This window comes from Cygnus olor, chromosome 5 (genome assembly GCF_009769625.2).
Source record: "Cygnus olor isolate bCygOlo1 chromosome 5, bCygOlo1.pri.v2, whole genome shotgun sequence".
NCBI classification, from domain to species: domain Eukaryota; kingdom Metazoa; phylum Chordata; class Aves; order Anseriformes; family Anatidae; genus Cygnus; species Cygnus olor.
In genome coordinates this window covers 29077283-29096409 of record NC_049173.1, presented here as the reverse complement: position 1 = coordinate 29096409, position 19127 = coordinate 29077283, and the positions used below count along the sequence as shown (strand labels likewise).

The window sequence follows — 19127 nt, the reverse complement described above, 5'->3', positions numbered from 1 at the left end:
TAAGCTTGTTGTCCAAAACCTGGTAGGAACAGGGAAAAGCTGCTGGCAGTAACTTGACTCTAAGGCAGTGGGTCCTACAGACCTGGAGCTCAACAAGAGGCAAGAACAGGGAATCACTGCCTAAGTTAAAACATCACTGCTCCCAGATTGCATCCTTTGCCGCTCCTGTGATTTGCCATTTGAAAGTTTCCCCAGGCTTTTCACATATAATGTCATACACATGACAGTCACCAAATAGCTTGTGCCTCAGGTATCTCTGTTGCAGCAGAGGGATCTCTCTCCCATCTGCCAAGCAAGAGCAGACAGATGATGCGCTCAGTGGGCAGCAATGCACAAAGCATGCAGCCACACCAAGAGAGGCTGTGGTGTGGACTGGGGCTATAAAAACACTGCCATGAGACCCAGCTGGGAAAAAAATTGCCCTCAAGGTCTTGCCTGAAACTAGCCCACTGCTGTTGTGTTGGCTTCTTCCTCCCAGGGGACTCCTCGCAACTGTCCTGAGTTTCAGTGCACATCCTCACCATTCAGACCAGTGTCAATTTCTAATTCTCCCCAAACTTTATTATTGAGTGGATGGTTGAACATGAGAAATTTTTGTAGATTGGTGTCTGAAGAAAAAAATGGGAGAGAGTCAGAAGATGGAAAAAAAGGAGGAAGTTGACACACTGTTCAGGAAAGAGAAGCTATGGGATCACAATAATAGACCATTTTCAAACAAAATTTCATTGCCTTTCACTCAGTTAATTATGCTTCAAATTGCCCCAGATGGTGCCGGAAGCAGTCTTAGAAATAGAATAAATGATGATAATAATACCAGCTTGGTTTTGTGGAGCCTCCATAACTGGGCGGCACCTAAATAAAAGCATCTAAGGTGCCAGAAGCCAATTTGTGGTTTGGTTTTGGATTCATTTACAATTTGGTTTGGCTTTCAAACAGATCTAAGTATGATTGGGGTAGAGTACAAGAATACAGAGCCCTCTTATTTCTGTGGGGTGGGCAAGGTTTGCATTTCACCACCACTGGTTCGTGGTTAGCCTCTTCTTTTGGCTATTAAATTTGATGAAGATTATAGAACTGTCAGTTGCTCAAAGCACTGCTAGAGTTAATGACGGTCTGTTTATGTATACATCTATGTTTGTGCAGATGCGACTGTAGAAACAGGACCAGAATCTGGGTAGCTGGTAAGTACATATGGAACAAAATAAGGTCATGTGCTAAAATACAGGACCGGTAGCTTAAGCAAGTGATGACTGCCTTAACAAGTGACCCAGGAGAAGTCACCCCAAATACCATTTTACGTCCTCCACAACATACTGGTTTGGAGCATAGTTTTCTACCAAGAATTTACAGGTCATGAAATCAGGGGAAAGCACTGACAGCTATATGAGCATTTAAGCTGTATGCATTTATAGGAGGCTTAAATAAGCAAAATTAAAAATAAGAGTGGGGCAATAGAGTTCAGCTTTTGACAATGTTTAAAATATTAATAAGATCCTTATGATTTATAAAATCCTTTAAGATGACTTGAATATGAAAAGTGACATGATAACAACATGCCTGGTTCTAAGGTTTCTTTATGCTGGAAGCTATGCATGTAGGGGCACATACCAACTTTCTAAAAACGTAACTAGGTCAGGTTACACAATTCTTAGAACAGAAAAGGAGGTGGTTGTTGTTTATTGTATTTAGATCTGCTCCGATTGCCTTTGTGCTGCATCTTCCATCTTGCTATTTAAACTTAAAATAAGTGGACTCCAAGAGGTCTGTCTGGCCCAAGTACTTGGCTAAGAGCTCTGCAAAGCCCCAAACCTTGATGCATTTTTCTCTCCTTTTAAAATCCATGCATAGATACATGTGTTAGCACACCATTTATGTTTTAACATGCGCACACACAACTTACTGAATGTTCACAGTCTCAAGTTTTCCAGATCTCCTTTTTCTAAATATCTTAAGGGCTATCACTGTATTTTAGAAGAATCAGTGTTATAAATAAGGATCATCGGGATTATTAAAAGTGAGAGGAAGCATCCTGTGATTGGAAATGAGGAGAAATTGGTTTGTTCAACTTTGTAAAGCAAAGGCTGAGAAAGGATACTGTGGCTGTTTATACAGAGAGTATAAGATACTTGCCATGAATAAAAGTAGCTAAAGCGAGAAAAAAGGTTTCTGGTTCTCTGGAGATTGAAGTCCTGTAAGCTACTTCCACATGAGACCTGTGGTGACAGGATGTCTAAATGGCTTAAGATGCATTTTGAGGGGATTATGGGAGGGACTATTTAATTTATAGAGAAAAATTCCTGGAATATGTTTCTGATGCATGTCTATAGGTATCCAGTATATTGGTACACACAAGGAAGTTTGAAAGGGGAATGTATTTGGTTGTAGTGCATTTATGCCTGATTAATTTCAAACTTCAAGTTTTCATACCTTGTGATCGCCAGGAAGAATTATTCACCCTCCTGCCCTTTTTTTTTCTGCTATTTCCTCCATCTGCTGAATGGCTAGAGGTTGGCAGAAAGAGATACAGATGCAGTTACTGATGCTCCTATCCCATTACATTCTCTTAAGTGTCCAGTTGGCACATCCCACTGGCACTCACTAAACTGAGCACAGATTTTTCTTTCAGGTCATACTGGCAGGTACCCTACTGGGTTTCCCTCTTTACTCAGAAGAAAAAGTTATTAGCTTTTTTTTTTTTGTCATCTAGGAGTCTTATTTAGTACACACTTCTGATTTGCAATGCCTTCCTATTATGTTCCTACAGCACATTATAGCATAGCTTTTGACCTTCCACTATAAACCTACATTTTATGAGGATGATAAGAAGTATTTTGTGTGCTATGATCACAGGAATGGAAGGTCTGCCCTCTCATGAACCCAGCATCTCTCTCATGGCTGAAACTGTTGGATATTAGCTTCAAAGGCAGAAGGTGGTTCTTTCCAGCCCTGTGTTCCTGAATACCATTACAAACTATTACAAAAGACTTGCATAGCCTAGAATGCAGAGACTGGAAAAAAATTGACAAGTCTTTTAGGCTTGGGTAGTATTCAATAATTGCATTTGAGAAAACAGCTGAAAACAGGTTTAGCGTGGATTCATATGAATTAAGCAAGTACATCCAGTTCCTTCCTCACTTTGGCCCCTCTGAGGGCAATTTTCATCCCAAATGTTTCAAGATCTCAGCTTTGAAATGCACACAAAGGGAGATAATGGCAGAGATCTGGCAGGCAAGAAATACAACAAACGGAACAGTGATAGGGAGTAGAAAAAGGGAAGAGAAGTCTGGATTGGGAAGAAAAAACAGAGGTTGGAGTGGCAGTACCCTGAGGAACGGAAAGGCCAGCAAGACCCTGACACCACGTGATGTGTCTCTACTACAAAAACACACCTATGGTACCTTCAAAGAACCAGAGAAGCTGCAGCTAATTTAGAATCAGAGCTACGCTTTGAAACATATACGTTTCATTTTAGTGTTAGGAGAAAGCAATGGAGAGATTTTCTGACCAACACGTGAAAAATCACCCAACACAGAGCTTAGAACTCAGGACCTTTTTCTCTCCGTCCCATATTTACTCCTCTAGAGGACACTGTTGTATAAGAGCAGATGCACAGTAAATGCTAAAAAACACCTTTTTTTTTTTTTTTATTTTTTCCTTTTAAGAGACAAGACCCATGAATGTCTGGTATTCAACAAAAGTGTCACTTCTGAAAGATTTCTGCAGCACTTGTCTATATTTCTTGGGCGTGAGCACCTGCTAAAGCTCTGTGTGTCTGACATGAGGGTTTACCTCTCTGTAATAGCATGCTGCCATTGCCTTCACTAAGCCATCCAGGGAGCCGCCATATACATAAAGCTGCCTTCTACTTCAAAACATTGCCTTGCCATCCCAGACTGTGGTTGAAGGGGATTTGGTTGGGCACAGAGGTCAGTGCACCATCAGGGCTGTTGGCCATGTTCCCTTTTCTGACTTGAAACCCAACCATGGCTACATAACTGCACCACAGAAATAAATGCTTAGAATTTATTAATGGGAAAAGAAAAAAGGAAACAAACAAACAAAACAAAACATAGCTTCCACGTGCACTAGGGTGGAAACGGGGTAGATGCTAACTTGGGTACAGCTCTCCAATGACTGAATAAATAGCAGTAACAAGGCAGTTCCAAAGTTTATCAGATGACTGTATTCATTTGCTCTAAATATCGTATTCAGTGATTTGTGCTGATTCTTCAGTTTGTGGGATTAGTTACAGTTCATTGTAAGTTCTAACTGTATTTCCATGTATTGTGTTAAGACCTGATTCAAGAGTAGTTTTATTTGATAAAAAACAGATGTTCTTAAAAGAGACTCTCTCCTTCACAGTACAAAACATTATTCTTAGCAATTGTATGTACCTTACAAAATTAATAAGCACAGCATCTCCCTGCGTGACGTATGACATTATTATATTTTTCCCTGTTGAGGGACTTTTAAGCCGTTGGGGTCATGACCTTGGTGCCTTATGAGAAATGGAGAAGCACATGGTTCTAATTTTATCTTCAACCCTGCCCTCCTGCTGACATGTATGTTTACAATACGGTTCATCTGTTGACCCTGCACTCACATTTAAAATATTAGCTAACATTTTTCAGTCCCAATCACAACGGTGCACGGTGATTAGCTTTTAAGACCAGTTGTTTTCTTTATTGTGCTTTGACATGCACATCTCATCCAAAAGCCCTTCACTGGTTTTCTAATTCAAACCCAGTGGCGGCCACAAAACCACCTCCAGTTTGTCTGGACGCTTCGGCTCCCGTTACGATGCAGGGCACTTCAGAGCTCTAAAGACGCAATATCGCCCCACTGGCAGGGGAGACAGAAAACATCCTTTGGTGATTAGAGATAGAGCCAAGGAGACAGCAGGCTTGAACCCTTTCTTGGCCACAGCTCAGCACTGAGTCAGAATGGGCTGGGGCCGAGCTCTGCCCACCACAAATCCTGCGGACATGCAAGAGATGCCCTCTGTCCCCAAGGGAGACCGTGTCCTGTGGCTGGATCCCACCACAGGCAAGTCAGAAAGAAAAAACTTCCAGAGAAAACAGCATTTCACTGGTACATGTCAGGTGCTGAAAGAACACACGCTCGCTTTTCAACATGAAGCGAAAGAAAGTGCAACCAGATAAGGCTGGCTTTTGGGGGGAGGGAGGCTAAAAAGTGAGAGCTGTTGTTTATTCTCCACTCCATTTTCCCTTACATCAGAAGTTAAGTTAAGGAAAGAGAAAAGGAGAGAGAGAGGGAAGGAGGGAGGGAAGGAGAAAAACAATCTCATCTTTTATGTTTTTTAATTAAGGGAAAAATAACAAGTACTTTTCTTTTAAACTCAAATGGCACAGAATATTCAGAAAGATACTTTTAGTACTAAGATATGAAGCAACAGCTTCCATTTTTTTTTCTCATTTTAAATTATATTTTTACGTTTTAATTACTTATATCAGCAACATATAATATGCTCTGGTAACGTGGTTATGAAAAGAATATAAACCACTACCTTGTAAAAGAAAATTATTTAACTGGTTATTTTCACCACTCTGTACTAAATGATCACAAACAAATGTATGCCTTAGCTTAAACTGCATAATAGAGCATCACATTCGTTACACACTGAGTTCAAAATATTTGCCTAATTCTGAAGCTCGGCATCCTCAGTTTTCCTATAACCTGCTGTCTCTTTAGGAACTTTCAATGTGCTTACTGATATATTTGGCTTCCCATAGAAATGATGTAAATAATTTCCAGGCCTAAAATGTTCCAAGCTTATTGCACTGCTGAAGAGAACTTCAGAAGTGTTAACATCTTATTTTTAGGGAGTGAGAACTGGGTCTTTTTTGGCTGGTTGTTCTAGGAAGAAATTTCAATGAAATCTGGGCAGATTCGGGATTACTCTGCTTCTTGGAGGAAGGGATATCACAGCCCGAGGTCAGGCTCTGAAAACGCCTGGTTCCTGCAGGTTTCAACCATCACCTCTACGTCCTCAAACACCTTGAGAAGGGCTGAATAATGAGTTGAGGGAAGGACAGAGAGAAAAGTGCTTCAGACAGCTGCAAAGCCAGAGCCACTGCTTTGTCCTGTGGGAAGGACCAGCAGAGAAAACTGAAGAAAGATCCTGTCTTTACTGTAACAAGCACAGAAGTATCTTTAGACACCTGGGGAACATTGTTGTTTACAATTATAATTTCATGATAACTGCACAGAGATTTCCTATTCTATATATTTGAGCAATCCCATACACTCGCTCATTTTAATTTGGCTATATAAAATACAAATATATATGTAAGTAGATATACACACGTTTAATAGCAACCAATGTACTCCCAGGATCTCTTGTAATGCATAAATAATCCTGTCATTGATGTTCACAGTGAGGTGATATTAGCTGCAGAACCAGACCCTCAAGTTGTTGTGCTTTCTCGCTCCTATAATTCATTAATATTTTTTTTCTCCCTTTCTTGATGGCTCTGGTTGCCAGAACAGCCAATATCAGCCAAGACGGTTGGCCACCCCGTGTCTCAGGAACTGATGCCAACAGCAGTTGGGGGAGCAGCACTGGTGTTTAGCACATTTGGCTTTTTTCCTTAGGGTAATTAAGACATCATACTGCTTCTGCCCTCCCATCCCCATAACCTCTGATCCTCAACGCGGAGTCTCTGGGCATGAAACATGGAGCCTCTCAGTGCTGCATAAAATCAACACCACCAGGGAGGCTGTTCCTTGCCATGTTGGCAATTCACTAATCGCTCCCTTTATTGCTCCGCCGAGGAGGACAGATGGACGTATCCCCTCCTAAATCAGCTGCAAACTGTGATCAGTTTCCACATTAGACTATTTCCAAAACGTTCTGATGTAATTCGTCATTGCTTGTTTGTGTCTTCAGCTTATGCAGCATTTAAAACTGCATCATTAGCACTTTGGATCTGTGCCAGTTAGACATGCATGACAAAGCTGCATTTTTCCCTCCAACAGTTGGGTGCAACTCAGCTTTTGAAGAGAAAAAAAAACAATCCATAAATCCACCAGCTCAAAATTACACTATAATTCATTAATCTGTCACTGTAGGAGATTGGATTTCCTGCCCTCATTTCCACCAATACACAGCAATGTAAGTAGAGGACTCGAAGCTTTTTTAATGCGTACTTGCTCACAATTCCTACAGTCTTGTGACAATGAAGAGCAATAGACTTGTTGCATAATACTTTTTCTACCAGTAGGGGACGAATAATTTAAGTAGATTTGGACAGAGAACTAATTAACACATGGCTACATAAGTATTCTTTATCTGCTTAAAGAATCAATAGGATCAATAAGAGTAAGGCATAGCAATCACACAGCACTTTGCAACAAAACCTTTCATATTGTACCTTTCCCACAAGTTCTGAGCTCAGTATGGAATTACTCATGTTTTATCAACAAGGAAAAAGACACAAACTTTTCCACCATGACAACGAATGACTTAGAAGAAGAAAGAAAATCCAGTACATCTCAGCTCTCGCTCCTCTGTACTTTGCTTTTCACTTTGTCACTCCATTCCCACAGCCCTCACTCGATGGACACTACCCTTCATACAACATTTTACAACACTGAGGCTCTTTCCTAAAGGAGTTAATGGGAATGCACAGCTTTTACTTATGGAAGACAGGTGGAAAAACTACAGCAACAGCTACCTCACCTAAGGCCTTTCTTTATGCCAGAAGAGGTCTTTGACTGTTCTGGTTCTGATACAAATCTGTATTTTCAGCACCTGGAAGAAGAATGTGTTCATAAGCTTCTTGTAACAACATGAGCATGAAAGTCATCGCATAGGACCCTGCAAGATGATGAAGTACTTTTGTGGATGGCTAAGATATGGAAGGAGAGGCTGACGTACATGAATATAAACATTCACTTCTCTTCCATGAAAAAGGCTGCCACTAACAGCGCAGTTTTCAAAATACCAAAGTGAGTTGTGTGCATAAGCAGAGTTAAAACAATAAATACTACAAATTCCAGTATAGACTGCTTCTAATATTCAAAATTTGCCACACTTGAAATAAATATAAAGAAAATTCCCAGGTTTTGCATTAAAAGATTCTATATGTTTGTATACACTGACTCTTTAGAAGATGGAGCCTTTGTAGCAATATCAACCAACTCTTGAAAAAAAGATCCTCACATAGAACATCTCTCCACTCAATGCTTAGCTTCCCCGATGCTGAAGAGCACCATCAGGCACCATGTGTCACTGCTTATCCATAAATTCAGTTCTAGTACACTGCCACAAATACACTTCTGTGATTAGTAAATTTAATTGGTAAAACACATGAGAAGCCACATTTTGTTAACTTTTTATGTTAGCCCCACGGTTTCAGGGCTTCTGTGGACCAAATTTACAGAGAAGACAATGTCAATAGTGCTGCAAAGGGACCAAAGGAAAGGGGTCTGCACGAATGTGCCTTACAGTCACATTAGCTAAGACGCTGTATATAAAGACATATATATACATATATATATAAAGTCAAGTGGGACTGCTTAGTATTACGCATTTATGCTGGTTGCATTTCCTTGTTGTCTGCTTCTGGTGTACAAATCACACTAACTTACACTCACACAGATTTATTGGCATATAGTGTAGCCCCACTTACATCTGATTTGAATCTGATACCACATGCTCCAAGCCTGAGGCAGCCAGTCCTGTTTTTTTTTCAGGATGGTAAACCTAAACCAGACCTGCACAGGCTTCTTTGAATAAGCCCTGGAAGCAGAGTACTACTGAAGGGAGTGGAGGCAAGTCAGGCATGAGCGCAGCTTGCTGGGCAATGCAGGGACCCCGGGCTGCAGCAGGGAGCCCAGCAGCAGCACCGCAGCAGGCCTTGGCTTGGCAGAGCACACTTGTCCTCTGTGCTCTTCAGAAGCCTACTGAACAATTCAGTACCAGTTACTGCAGTAAAGATTATGTGATTGGATCCTCAGCAGTGATCAGCGTAGCTCCTCATTAACTCAATATATATGGGGCTAAGGCTCATCCTTCTGTTTCAAGCTCCTCCTCCCTTCAAACACTCTCATTGCTAAAACCACCTCTCTGCTCTCACTGCCAGTCAAGCAGAGGATATACAAGACTCCCAAAAGCTGTTGGCCTGTTGTATTATTTCTTGGCTGCGGTTGAAAAGCCTGAGGTACTGAGCTGAGGTCAATACCAGTGCTGGAGGTTCAGCCACACTGCTACAACAGCTGCAAGAGCATCCAGATGAATTTGACTCTCCAAAGCAATCCAACTCAATTATTTCTGATCTCTCTGACTGGGTATTGCATGTGGCATCTGCACAGTCAGTTCTGCTCTTCTACTGATCTGCTGCAGCGCACTGCCCTTCCGCTGCGTGCCTGGCTTCTGAGGTTTTGTCAGGGAGGGGATGACTGCAGCTCTTTTTTGTCAAAACCCAGTAAGAATTTGGGTAGACCCTGAGGTACTACCATAATTCAAATATTATTGTTGTTATTAATAACAATAAGAGCAACAAGAATAGGCATATATGTCACGCTAATATTAGAAGTACTGTGTTGACAGCTTCCCTTACGCAGAGGTAAACACCGATGTTCAAAACCATAAAAAGCAAGTGAATGTCAAGCATATGCTAACTTAAAAGAGCTCACTTGAACTGTTACAGCACTGTGTAAGACATAACAAGAAATGCTTTATATTATATACACACAGATTTATGCTCACATACACTTTAGCCATTTTTGTGTGATGAATTTTCACACAAATCCTTTGCTGAAATTCGGAAAGCCATCAAGTTTTCTATTTACTCAGATAAAGCAGTTACAAAATTAACTCTACTGAGGGTGATTTGAGCAGAGAAAGGAACTCAGCGGAATGAAAAAGTACTCTCCAATTCTAACTGCAGCAGATGTTGTTTTGGTCATTGCTAGCTGGCTGTGAAGTTAGAGCCCCAGAACTGTGGTTTCATATGTGGTTCGAGTGTTGGCTGCACTTATTTTGGGGGAGGAGGAGGATGCTTGCATGCAGGACCTGGCATGCATTGTTTTAAAAACAAAACAAAACAAAAACTCAAACCATGGCTGTCTTCAATTATTTTCCATTACAGCATTGTCTGCACGTAATTGCTCCATGTTTTCCATTAAGGAGTGCCAAGTGAACGAGCGTGTTAAGAGTATAGGATGTACAAATTCCACTGGTAATGCTGCCCTGTATCAGTAAATAACATGAAACACAATCTCCCTTGACCTGTATGATGCTTACATACAATTAATCTGGGCTTTTCAAGTGTCCAATGTTATTTACCGTATCTTCCATCAACAGCTGAGGCTGGGGACTCAGAGAAAACCCAGGCAATGGGAAGTTAGACAGGGATTTCAAAGAGGTCTTAACTGGGGCTAAATGGTCAAATGCCTTGTAAATTGGGCTGTTGCCAGAACTCGCAGACAGAGTTTTGGGGTCTGTCTTTTTTGTTTTGTTTGGAATATCTAAGAGAATGACACATCATATAGGTCTTTTCTGTACCTGAAAGTAAGGACTCTCCACAGATTTCCACCAATTTGAAGATCGGGCCCCACATGCCATTTTGGTTGCTCCCCAAAAGTGATGCTTTTATCATTAGTCTTGCTGTAAAAGGCTTTGTCTGCTTCCATATACTGGCTGCATGGATCACACTCAGTAGCTGGAGGACAACGGGAGCCCCTGGGAGCCAGTGCCTGGGGACCCCCTAGCCTGGCAGGGCTGGGACATCCCTTCCCCAAAAGAAGAGGAGGGCATACTGTAGGTAGCAGCAGTGCGTGTGAGGAAACATACTGTGCCAAACACAATGCAGGGGGATTTCTATTGTGGAAGAGTCCAGGAGACATTGTGATTTGTGTTAACTGCCTCCTGCACAGAGCAGAGTTCAGCTCGGCTACAGTGAAGTTTTGCTTTTGAATTCCAGGAGTTATTAATGCCTATAAGCAGAAAGTATAATATACAGTCCAGAATAATTACATCATACAGCAGAAGTTAATATACCTGACCCATAGAAATACATGCATGACTTCTTCTGCCAAAGGAATCTCAGTAAGCAAATTGGTTAGGCTTGGCAGTTCATAAATAAGTTGTAGTTACCCACTGGAAACAGTATAATTACACCTTAACTCAATGTAGCAATACTGTTCCCTTATTACTCTGATCAAATTATCAAGATACAGTTGTCTAGACAAAATAAATCGGTGATCTTCATGTTATAAAGCCTTCTGCTACCGCATCCCTTCCTTTTTGTCACTCACCTGCTGCCTCCCTCAGCAATGTTGGTTCTAAACTCGAGACTGCAAACTCTTGCCTACAGTCAGCTGTGCGCTGAGAAACGGGAGATGTGGGAGTACACACACTCGAAAATGAAACTGAAGTAACAGCAGAGAAAATTAAACAAAACTTGTTTTAAAAAGATACAGCCACACTATTGTACACTAACGAGGGAACAAAGACCAAAGGCAGAGTGATACTCATAGAACATTTTCAGAATTTGTTTTGAAGAAGTTACGATTTACTATGGAAAAACACTCAACTACTATCTGAGCTAGTCTTAATTGAACTTGACAGAAGACGTGTGTACTTACACTACTAGGACATTCAGAAACTGAAGCTGGATCAACATCCTAACAGAGCAAGAGAGAAATAAATAATCTTTTAAAGAGGTTTGGATGTACACAGATGTTATCTTTTGGTCTATGTTTTGCAGTTTTGCACATCACGGGAGCAATAGAAATCAAAGGCATGGAAGCAGTGTGATTTTCAGAGGAGTGTGACTGGCACATTTTGCAAAGCAGCATGTGGAAATTAGTCTCACTGAAGTACAGAAGCTGGTTCCATGTGCAGTGCTCCCTGCCACATCTGAGCTCAACCTGGCAGTTAGGAATAGGGGACTGGAAAACAAGAAATAAGGAACTCCATAATCTTTAGTGGCCCCAAAGAACAACAATAAAAGCCCCAATTTTCTCTCTGTAGGTGAGAAACGAAACAAATAAAACACATCCTTTACCCCATCTCTACCAATGCCTTTCCACATCTTTTCTGCATGTAGGAACTGCGTGTAACTGGGAAGTGATCATTTTCTGCAGTGTGCCTTTTCAGCAGCTGTTAGGACATCTGGATAGAAAGCCATCTGGTGCTTAAATGGTGGCAAACACCACCATAAACTTCCAGAATCCCCTTCCTTTTGCAAAGTTGCTTGAACATTAAATGGCAGCAGGGCTCTGAAGTAAGTCCTGCTCACAGGATGAGAGGAGGGGAGCTGAAAAGCAGCTTTCAACATGGAACTTTGGATGGTAACAGAAGTTTTGATACTCCACCCAAAGTCTCAGAGACAAGCTTTTGACTTCTTCAGCATCAGTAGATACTCCCTCCACCCCAGTTCCTCCCCACATGGAGCAGTATCTCCAAAGAACTGTAGACAGTTTGATTTCATCTCATCCCAAATCCTTTCCTGGGTATTTTTCCATTAGAGCTTTGCACAGAGCCCACAGGATTAGGGAAGAGCCAGATCTGAGTCTGTCAAGCTGTGGTTCTGTTTTCAATGGTTATATATATTGTGCTCTGTGTTGAATTAAAACTACAATAAAAGTCCTCTCACTTGTTACTGTATTTGTGTAATGTTCAAATTAGACAGGAACAGTTATTTGAGAGAAGCTAATCCAATGCATATCCAAAAAACATCAGGTTTTAATACAGAAACCATCTACTAACGTACTGCATGGTCGAGTGGGGAAATTCAGGCAGATCCATATTACTCAATGTCAAAGGCTGGCAAAGCTGGCTCTTCTGACTATTGTCTCCCATTGTCAAGGATAACAAAATGGGTTCGAATAAATATTTAATGTGAAAATCTTCTAGGCAGGACCATGTCTTAACATGAATTTGTGCTTCAAATGATTGATCAGTTGTCTTCACATTCACGATGGAAGTCTTGGCACCTCCAGGTGAAACGTTAGGAGGTTGCCAGGCTAAGCAAGAGTTACAAATGTATCTTACTAGAGTACTAATAGCCACTACAACAGTTTTTGATGTTTAAATTGGTATTAAATCATCATTTGTTAACAAGCTGTTCCCTGCTAGCAGTAAAGATCAGAAGTACCAATTGCAACTGAAAGTTAAAGATGACATGGGAAAAGTCCATAAAGTTTAAAACTGGAACTCAACTGCAAAAATTAGCAACATACATAAACTGGAGCTTTTGTTCAACAATTCAGAAGACAGACAAAGGCTGGGGGCTGTTTGCATTGGCAGTTATGAGCCGAGGACTTCTGGGGACTGGTACACTTGTAAAGTTGGACCAGAATTTCAGTAAGTTACCAATACATACATTCAGTTTAAACAGTAACATCTCCAACCTGAACAACCCTTCTGGCAGATCAACACTGGCACAGTTGTCTTTCTGAAAAGATACAATTAAAATAAGCTCTACTGAGGACTACATTCTGCCCTGAAGTTCTGACTGAATTCATTTCTTGTGTTAGGTAGTTTATCAGGATCTTATCCATGGAATAGTTTGCTAAATTAACAACTCAAACAGAATGGACTGCATTAAAATGTTGTGGGTGAGGGGAAGATTAACTCCAAAGTATCACTCTCCTGAGCCCAAATTCTACATTTACGTTACGGTGGATTTACGCCAGGGTAAATGAGAGAAGAATTTGGCCCCTGACCTTCTCCAAGCAGGTCATTACAGTTGAAATAGTAACTGATCTTAGACAAACATTTTTGCTGCGAGGTATTTATTTCTGTATAAAGGTTTATGGAACATCATATTCTTTGCCCTTTAAGACTGATACTGACATATGTAAACACCACTGGGCTTGGTGTGCCATAGCTTAATCCAGCCTCTCTAAATCTGGCTAAAACAATGGAAATATCTTCTGAAACCATTGTGGGCTATATCCAATATAGTTAAAAACATCTGACTGCAACCGCAAATATGCTGGTATTTGGTTGTGCTATAAAAACATTTTTATGTCAAATACAACTGGGACTAATACAGTAAACTACAAGCACAGTTAACCCTTGGAATGAATTGCATGTAGACTCTTGAAGGTTAAGGTAGTCTACATTGGTTGCATTTTCTTATGAAGAGCATAAAATGAATGTAGGGTATAAAAAGTAATTACTAGTACTAATAGAGTAATTGATATTTATATAGCACCTTCCATGCTACACTATAAACACACCAGTGATATTATAAACTCCTGTAGCTACTAGTTACGGACCTGTTTGTGTTCTGCTTGCTTGAACAAATCCTCAGGAGTGCCCAGATGCTGCTTCTGTTCTGCATCCCATTCTCCCCATACCTGCAGGTACTCCTGTGCATGCACACACAAGGACCATTTCAACTACCACTGAAATATGCTGTTGCCAGCGGGCTAGGACATACTTTGGAAAGCGTAAATGAGGACAGAAACTGAAAGCAGAGTTGTGATTGCAATGGTGGAATTACACAAAAAGACAGTAAGGACACCAGGGGCCCTTGGTCACAACTAAACAAATAACTCAATTTAAAGAAAAAATATTGAGAAGCACTGCTGAGGAAAACCTTCATTGAATCATAGCATTATTTTCCAGGTTATAGGTGTTCCAGCAATAGACTGGGATACTGCTGAACACAACACAGATCTCAGTTTGCTGTGCTGCAGTTCAAGGCCAGTGACAGCACTGTGCTGGCCGCTAGCTCAGTGCTATCTCAGCAGGAACACCTCTTGTACAGTTCAGTACAGTACCTCTTGCACAGAATCATCTGTGTTGGAAAACCATCAAGACCAAGTCCAACCATCAACCTGACCTGAGTCCCATCACTAAATGTCATATATAACGAAAATGTATGTGGTGTACAAACACTTTAATGTATACGTTCAGATAAAACCAATACCTGAAAGTTAAATGCATCATCTAAAATATCATGTTAAGATGTGCTCAGGAACCCAAGTACCACTATTTAATTAAGCACTGCAAATCCTAAATCTCATTAAAAGCCCTTTTGGATAGAGGTTGCTGACACGTCTTGCCGCGGTGGTGTGCCAAGATACTACCCCTCATTGCCCCTTCAACAAGAGTTGTTGGTCTCAGAGCACTGTGCCATGCATCTCCTCTCAAAGCCCTGACATGTCTGCTACACAGATATCCAAACATTTTATAAAGATGGGCTTATGTTCTTGCACTATGTCAATGCTTTGGAAATCTACATTTGTTCTGTAATACATTAGTAAGATATTTATTACATATTAAACAGTTGTTTCATTCTTTGTTCCATTCCTAATTTTTCTGCATAGGGCATTTGGCAAGCAAATGGTTGTTTGCATATACTCCTGATCTCTTCCCTGAGTGGTACCAGCTAAATCAGAGCAATCCTTGAATATAGAAAGAATGTTTCTCTCCACATACTTTGCTTTGTGTTTATTTGCACTGAATTTCATCTGCTAGCCACTCAATATCATGCAGCTCCTCACAATTGTTTTTAATTGCCATTAGCTGGAATAGTCTTGGATCACAAGCAAACACTGTCAGCTCACCAATGTGCAGATCACTTATAAATATATTGAATAGCTCAAGCTCCAGGCCCAGATCCCTGTGGGAATACACCACCACTACCTCTCTTCCATGGTGCAAGCAAGCCATTTATTCACACCCATTGCCTCCCATCTCTCAGAGCTGTGGGTGATCCAAGGGATCCTTCTGAAACGATTTAAGTTCTTCAGCAGGGATCTTGTCAAACCCTTCTGGAAATCCCTACACAGCATTTCAGACAGGTCACTCTTGTCCCTGCATGTGCTCTTACGGTATTCCCTGGCTGTGAAGTCATTAAAGTACTGTTTTCTACTATAATATAAATGTCAGTTTTACATTTCTAAAACAAACAAGCAGGGCTGCTATGGACTTTGGCAGCAGTCATTTTACAGTTATGTGTAGAAACAGTGCAAATAAGATAACCTTCTCCAGCTGCCTGAAAATGCAACCCTGTCAAAGTTTCCTTGATCTTCACTACTAAGTCATCGGTAACTTAATTCATAATATTTCAATTAATTTACAAATATCAGTGCCATCTGATCTTGTATCAAGAAGCAGCCAGCATTTATTTGCACATCCACTATTAAGAACTTCTTACTCACAGCCTAACTACTTTCATAACTTTAAGAAGACCATATACATGGCTGAAGACACTGACTATTCTGACATCAGTTCATCAAAGCAGGTACACAGGCAGGTTCCTCACCTAACTGCTATCCCCAGCCAGCCTCACACAGAGTTCCTCTGACCTTCTCACGCTCCTGGGACAGTGAAGAACACGAACAGCACCTGAAACTGATCCTACTCCATTCAAGTCCAGAGCAGTTTTTCCAGCAATGCTACAGAGGATTTCCAGAGGTACAACTGGGGTTCTGTGAAAGTTGTCAGCTGCTCAGCTAAAGCTCTCGGCACCTTCTAGAGCCATGCCAATATCTCCCTAACAGTTAAACAATGAACCTGGATGTTAATAACTCACATCACCACATCTGAAAGTATTACTAAGGAAACACAGTTAATTTTACTGAGTTTAATTCAACATTCAGCCTTGTCCTTCTGTAATGACTTTGTAATCAGATTGCGAGTACTGAGCTCCTGTCTTCGATCAACAATCAATATCCACCACACCAAGAAATCAAGTAACATCTCTTAACGCACTTTATCATTAGGCATCCTTTTAAATAAACTGTTGGCACTGTTAAACTCTTCCCCTCTGTGATACCAGCCTGGTAGATCCTTGTTTTCTGGGTGGATAAAACTGAACAAACCCAAATGGGAAGGTTATGTTATCGGTTCACATCTTGGTTTATCAACAGTTTCAACCATGTTTCATCAGTCACCAATATGAACCTCTTGTTCGATAGACAATACAAAACAACGGTTAACATCTACAGCAAAATTTTAGGAACTTATCACAATGATGCATTTGCTTACTTCTTGTTTTGATTTAAATATTTAAATTCACATTTCTATTTTCTAATATTGAAGAGATTTATGAACTAGATGAGAAGGCATAACATGTATTTGACTTTTTGAAATCAATGAAATAGAGAAGCAGGCTTAATTGTGTAGCTCCTCTGATCTTCATAATTGAGACCATCCCATCTGTATTGTATCTCATATGTAACTGATGAAAGCAAATGAGTGGGAGTTGAATTTATTTGATTTTCAGAGCTCTAACAGCAGCTGGTCAGCAGGCTCAGTCCAATCCTGTCTACTAAGAGTTGCTCAGGAGCAAGGAGGTTCAGATCTTTTATATTCTAAAAGGTTTGGGAGGAAATGCAAATTATTATTCAAAACCAGACAGCTGGAGGGCAGGAAAAGTGGGGAGCAACCATGAACCATCGATATGTATTCGCTATTCTAATTAGTCTGCTGATGAGAAAAGAATGGAATATACTGTGTCGATTATTCTCTACCTCCCTTTACATATATTTTAGTAGGGTATTTATATATACACCCTGCAACACCTATACATATTTTAACTTGTTTCTTTTAAGCAAGAGTCAGATTACGCCAAACTAAAGACCCTGCCAAGATCTGCTGAGAAGTCTATCCCCTTCCTGCTTCTCTTCCTTCCCTGAAATGGATGCTGGCAGCATGCTGGAGCTGAGCAACAGCTGAGAGATGGACAAAGAAAGCACAAAACAATCTGAGTGGAACAGCAGTCAAACACTAAGATACAAGAGAGCCCCCCCCCCCAATAATATCCTTCTGGCTCCAATAAAAGAAACTAGAAGGATGAATTTACACAACTGAGCTCATCCATATGGAAGACATCGTTACCTTTCTCTGTAGAAAAGGGCCCAGCAAATAGCCCTTTCCACATTCACCTGATTGCAAAACGTCTTAGCTGTATGTTTTTTCCCCAGTACAGAGGGTAGGAAGCCCACAGCCTTCTGCTGGGCGTAAGAGAGCTTAAAAGCAGACTGCAGTTTTCAAAGCTGGAGATCACTTGTCCTGTATTCTCTCCAGACTGCCTTCTTGGAGAACATGTACATAAAATAAACCGCACAGCGGAGGAATACTTGTCATGCCTTCCATACTGGAGCACACAAAGAGTCCAAAGATTTCATTAATTCAGTTCATCCACGCTCTCAAACCTTTAGGCAGTAGGGAGTAAGCTATTTATCTTTTGGTTTCTTGTAAGGAATTCACACTAGACTCACTGCTAAATCATTTTCCCTGTATTACTCGTACAGGAAATTAACTATAAATGAACTATGAAAACAAATCATTCTGCTACAATTTTCCACTGATATTATTTTACAGTTTTAGTACATTTAGGAAAAGCAATATAGGTTCAAAAAAAGAGTTACAACATATTTATATACTGATCCTTAAATTACGTTCTTTCCTCTTTTAACAAGCTCTACTTATAAGATATTTCTTGCTTATTCTACAGTGCAATACTTAAGTTGGAAGCATCCTTATGACTGTGGCATCACAGCATGATTTCTCAGTTAACGCTGAAGACAATTTCACTTTGAGACTTCTATTTACTGAAATCTGGAGGGGAGGAGATAAAAATCAGTTCCCTGTACTCTTTACTATAAAGCAAACAGCTTCTGACTCTTTATATAAATAGGGATATTGAGATATTCTGTGCTTTTTCAGTAGTTAGTGATTTTTTTCATGATTTCCTCCTTGTACAAGAACTACTGTATTTCTTTGGAAAGATTAAACACCCAGGATTTATGCCTTCATGAACATCTATGTTTTTCACCTGTCTGAAGAAACAAGAGATGGCATACTCTAAATATGGAATATGCAATTTTCTCCAAAAATGTTTTTAAGCAACACAGAGAAGTAATTGTAGAGAAAGAAATTCCACAGTTCCAGGAGGGGATCTACTGCATACTGTTTGAAACTCCCTTGATAGTCTTGCAGCAACAGATTGTCAAATTACTTATCATTAAATATCTGCTGAGAGATATTTATTGAAGTTTAATGTTGTAACGAGTGTGCTATGAGCTTTTTTTAAAAATTACATTTGCAGGACAAAGAAATCAGAAATGACAGTGCTCTGGTCTGAGTATAGACAGGAAAATATGTACTCTTCCCCACCACAGTGTAGTCATTT

At 40.4% G+C, this 19127-nt stretch overlaps 1 protein-coding gene across 1 annotated transcript in view; it reads right to left on the bottom strand.

The window, feature by feature from the left end:
- Positions 1–19127, bottom strand: part of KCNQ1 (potassium voltage-gated channel subfamily Q member 1) — a 344271-nt gene that overhangs the window by 44464 nt on the left and 280680 nt on the right.